Source organism: Epinephelus fuscoguttatus, linkage group LG5 (assembly GCF_011397635.1).
Source record: "Epinephelus fuscoguttatus linkage group LG5, E.fuscoguttatus.final_Chr_v1".
NCBI classification, from domain to species: Eukaryota; Metazoa; Chordata; class Actinopteri; order Perciformes; family Serranidae; genus Epinephelus; species Epinephelus fuscoguttatus.
Window position 1 is genome coordinate 24,560,450 of NC_064756.1, and position 6,000 is coordinate 24,566,449.

A 6,000-nucleotide genomic window follows, 5' to 3' on the forward strand; every position below is an offset into this window, starting at 1 on the left:
TCAACCTCTCTTGTGAGTATATATTTGAGTCCTCATTTCTGTGGCAGTTCCCTGAAACTTAACACAAAGGCTTTGATGTTCAGTCAGCAGAGTAAGGAGGACTAGAGATTGTGCAGCAACTAAGAGGCCAGGCCAGCTACCTAGTAATTGTTATGCATGTATCAGTAATTCATTTGTTGACAATAAAACTGAACTGAACTACTCTTGTCAATTTCACATGACCAACCAGCATTAAAAAGCAGCTGATCAGCTGTTCAGTATACCTGATAATGCTGAACAGTAGTGCAATACCCGTGTTAAATACTGAATTGAATCATGCAGGGAATTAGTTATATTACTCCTGGCTAAACCAAAAGGAGTGCAGTTACATACACATCACATCTATGTGCAAGGGTGGGGTAAAACAACATTGAGAAAAGCCTGCACACTGAGTCCAACACACTAATTCTTTTAAAAACACAATGTTTAAATCCTAGCTGGATCTTCCAAGGTTCATATTGACATTTTTATGAGTGTGGTACTATGGTGGTAACAGCCATGGAGCACAGCTACACCTCAAATTATTGTGCTGGGATATAGTAAACAGGGAAAGGCATCATGCATGATGTTGCTTACTGAGCTTCAGGAGTGTCTGTCTATATTTTGCAATGAGTTGAAAGCAGTCTCTCTCCACAGCCACATTGAGCTGAGGTTTTGGGGCCTATATGCCAAGAGGATAGGAAAGGAGGGAGGGAGAACTGGCCTTCCTGGTGACAGGTTGCACTTGTTCCACTAGTTCAGGAGCCTGAAATTAGTTTACTTATTTATTCCTTAACATTTGATAAGCTGAACCCCCCAAAAATGTATTATACGAAAGTTATACCAGGTTTTTATTTCTCTTTTACACTCTTACTTAAATTCATCCAGACAACTCTGTAAATCTACCTCTTCAAACAGGGGCCTGCTCCACAGAACCTGTTAAACTGATTAGGAGCTTCAGATTCCAAAGACTTTAGTTTATGTTGGTATCTGTGAAGTCCATCACAAGAGTATGTGCACTTTTACATACACTTTAGAAGATTTATTTAGGGTTGTCACCACTCTGTCAGTGTGAAACTGATGTTACAGTATTGTTGAGCACTGAACCAGTTTAATTTGGGCTTGTATGTTACATAATATATATAATAGGGCCCGACCGATTTATCGGCTGGCCAATTTAATCAGCCGATAGCCATTAGAAAATAATCGGCAATTGGCCAAAAGTTGGCCGCCGATGTTAACACTTATATTTTCATCACTAATAAAATGCAGAGAATATGGTGTTTTACTTAGAAATGATGTCCTTGTGTTATTTCCCAGAGGTTTACTGTCTTTTTGCACATCATATTTTTGATTTATTTTGTATTCAAATTGTTCATTATGCTGCTTGTTCCACACAATTTCTGATAATAAAAGTATTTGAAAATAGTAAAATGTTCTTCCTTCAATTTATATCTTTGTAATGAGTGTTTGAACTATATTTAAGCCATCAAAAGCAGGTATTTCGGGGGGTTTTAAATTGAAAAACGTAAAAATTGAATCGGCCGATATATCGGTTATCAGATTTTTTTATTCCATAATATCGGAATTGGCATCAGCCCCAAAAAATCCATATCGGTCTGGCCCTAATATATAATATTCCACTTAAGTTTATTTTTTCATCCTGAATGTTCATATGGCACGATTTGATTTTGTCTGCCAGATTAGTACAATAATAAGATTAATATGATTATTCAGATTCATATTAATAATTAATAACTTAATATATATGAATCTGAATGTTTTGGGGTTATAAAGCAGATCTGAAGCAGCAGCAGAAGTATTCATTGAAAGGTGAAGGAAGAGCAAGTTAACCCTATGGGCCGAATGAAGCATAATGCGTCCAAATTCACACCTGTTCTTCTCTATGGATTTTCCACACGACCGTTCATCATAGAAGAGAGAAGCTACTCATATCACGTGAAACAGCGGAACCGCAGCTTTCCAACAAGACCAAGCACTTGTCGATACTCCAATGTTTTCACAAGGAAAAAAAATGATAAACTTACACTCAAATTATGTATAACAAAGCTTTCATACAGCTTTGCACACACATTACTCTTGGATGGATTACTCACGAACGCAGGCTTGAACAGAAATGCCACGCATATCACATGAAAGCGCAGGAGCAGAGCTTTCCAATGATACCACACATCATTGTGCTGTCATCCCATCATGCTATAAATCCAGATTAATTGTCTACAAAATAAAAACCTGACGAATTTCTTTACAATCCATTATACAGATCTTGTTATCAGTCACTTCATATAGTGAGGAATATCGTATCTTACCACGTCTTAGGCTTGCGTGTGTTTCTCCCTGTCTATCCACGTTTGTAGTCCGGCTTTCAAGATGCAAATATCTCCATATTGTCCAGTTGACACTCCATCAAACTTTGTATGACAAGACCAGCCACTTCACCTTTGCGCACCCAGACAACTGTAGCCTAATTATGCATGAGTGACATAACCTCAGGTCACGTTCATGTCAGGTCAAAGAACAGCATGGAGCACGGAGAAGTAAAGCCTAGTTCACATTACATGATTTTCACCGCGATTTTGATGTTGCAGAGGATCCTGAGAGCCCCCTTGGGTCGGAGGTGAGTCGGCAGGTAGACTGCCCTCATGTGTGAACAAGCCTTCGAGCCCCCTCGTCTGAGACTGGGACTGGATATCTGGCATGCTAGAAAACTGGAGAGGTGTGACACGACTGACAAAGAGCATCAGCCAATGAGAGGCGGGATATGTCCCACGTCAGCAGGCAGGAGGACGGAATAAATGTGAGGAGGACAAGCCGGCCGGCAAGCAACAACAACGGCGGCGTCCACAGGAGCAGGTAGAGCACGTTGTGTTTGGACCCATGCTCTGGAGGCAGATCTGATTCATTTATTTTTACTTCCACACAATTTAAATAACCCACCTGTAGCCAGATAGCGCAGGGTCAAGGACAGACGTTCTCTAGGGGATATGGCAAGCCTAAATCTGGTGTCTTTCCTTGCGATGTACGGCTCTACCAGCCCCAGCAAGAAATCAAAGTCCTCCGCTGTCATCTGTAGCATTTCCTGAAAACCTGTTCAGTCATTCAGCTATGAAAGGTACAATAATCTGGGTCAGAATACATGCATAGACTATATAGACAGTACAATGCAAGCTAATAGGCTAGTGGCACAATGGCAACCGAGTTTCATTCATAGAACTCACCTCCAACTCTCTCTGCAGAGTTGACAACCCGAGCAATCTGCGTGCAGCAACCCATTCCTTTCCCCAAATCCCTTTCTTCTTTTCCTGTTTCTTCTCCGTGCAGAGCAGGGCACAAACAACCTGCAGAGCTTCAAGCTGTCGGACATCCATGTTGACAAGTAGCGCTGGGGAACTTCATAATATCCTGTTTTGGTCACGCGTGACAAAACATAGTTTGGTGACGTCACCGCATTATGTGGGGCTCTGTCGGCGAGGGCTCGGTAGTGAAATCTTGTGGTATGCACACACACTTTGGAATATCTGGCTGTATAGATGGGTTCTCCTGCAAAATAATGTGGCTCAAATGTGGGCCACCAAACAACGACCCAGAAGTGATAAAAAACAACTTCATAGACTGCATTAAAAACGTTGGCGTTGTTCCCATGAGACTGCGCACAGACTGTGGAACAGAGAATGGGGTAATGGCTGCCGTGCAGTGCACTCTTCGCCATGACCACAGCGATTACTACGCTGGTGCCAGAAGCTATATGTTTGGGTCTTCTATGAGTAACCAGCGCATTGAGTCCTGGTGGTCAATATTCAGAAAACAGAGGTATGTATGTCTTCTTCTGGCTTCTATGGCAGCAGTATGTTTCTGTAAGAATGGACATAAGTTGTTTTGCTTAACAATGCCAGTTAGCCTCTTTAGATGATCAAATTGTAGTTTTACCCAATCACTGTTAAAATAAATTGCCGTAGTTATGTTTTTAAAATTTTACAAAAGTAACAGAAGTATTGTGTATTGTATATCAATATGAGCCAAACATAGGCCCCTATCAATTGTAATTAGGTGTACCTATAAAGTAGTCTTAAATGTGAATACTAAATTACACTACAAGCAGCCTACATCATATTTGTGTACAGATTCATTTGTGTAGAACAAAACATCCTGTTAATCCCTAGGGGTCAGTTCTGGATGGATCTGTTTGCTGATTTAAGAGGCCAAGGACACTTCAATGGCACCCATGAGCACCAGTGTCTTCTACGGTTCTGTTTCATGACAGTTCTTCAAGCAGACCTGGATGAATGTGTTCACCTCTGGAACAGGCACAGAATCAGGCCCTCCAGACTTGCCTCTTGTCCTGGTGGAATTCCTGATGAGCTGTACTCTGTACCTCACAGGTATATTGTTTGCATTTTGTAGTGAATATAATTACTGTATATATTATGGAAGCATTTTGCTGCCACACCAGAAAAAGAAAAAAAAGATCAGTATCAAGTTAGCGCAGACTCATTCTTATTTCAGTACAGCCCGATTCATTTTAACATCCTTGTTGTACGCATACTTATTACAGTATTATCCTGCATGCCCAATAACAGCAGAATCTCATCAAGTCTCAACCCAAGCATGAAACAGAACTTCATTAATTTGTTTTAAATGAGCCATATTTCTGTGTTCAATTCTCACACATCATTTCCTCATTCAGGTTAGCAAGCACATAACATGAAAAGACTTATGTCAAAACATTAAGTTATCACGAGATACTAATCTTTTTTTTTTCTTTTTCTGGTGTGGCTGCAATACTAATCAGTAATTTAGGCTATATATTTTCATGGTTTCTCCATTGTTTGAAATCAATTACCTAAAGGCCTAGGTACTCTATGACACACAATGGTCCATAAACCAATTGTATTGACCTTATATGGTTATCCTTAAGTGTTTTTCAAATTAACTATGCTGTGATACTGTCTTATAGGTTTGGATCACGGGACTGTGGCTTTGGCGTGGAAGAAGCATCAACACACATTTTTCAAGATGGGCATCAGACAGAAGATCCATGTGGTGATCCACACATCTATGATTATCTTCAGCAGGCAATGCAGCAACAAGGACTTCAACATCCAGATTCCTGGCAGGCGAGACTTCCGGTAATGGCGGATAGCTGAGCGGCCGCATTGCCCACTCGCTCCGATTAAAAACCACTATTAAGCCCATTTCTAACTAGTTGGGGGGCCGAAAAACTATGCTGTTTCACCCTTAAGGAAATGGCGAACTGTTATGCCACCAAAAAAAGAAAACAACGCTTGACCGAAAGAGCCCCCAGAAACCAGACAAGCCAAACTTAAGATGGAAGAGGCTAAAGCTAAAGAAGCTAGCGCAACCTCCGCAAGGACCGACACGCTGGACATACTCGCAGCAATTAACTCCCTGAGAGCAGTTGTCACTACCCGAAATGACGAACTTTTGGCAGCCATATCTGAAATCAAAACTGATTTGAGTTCATACTCGGGAAGACTAACAGAAGCAGAAGAACGAATCTGCAAAATAGAAGACAACGTGACAGCACTTCAACAAAAAGTACAGGGAATGGACAAACTGGTCACAACACTCACGGAGAAAATAGATGATCTGGAGAATCGCCACAGGAGATCCAATCTGCACATCGTAGGTCTCCCAGAGGGCACAGAAGGCAGAGATGTGGAAACCTTTTTGGAAAAATGGATACCTGAGGTGCTCGGCGCCGAAAACTTCCCAGCCCCAGTGATTATTGAAAGAGCCCACCGTATCCCGAGTGGCAGGCCAAAACACAGCTCTCCCCCTGCGCCACGTCCCCTTATCCTGAAGGGATAAAGTACGTGCGATGAGAGCAGCGCGAGCCAAAGGGGAAATAATGCACGGAGAGCAACATGTCATGTTTTTCCCCGACTTCTCGGTGGAGGTGACAAGAAAGAGGATGAGATACGGCACAATAAAACAACAGCT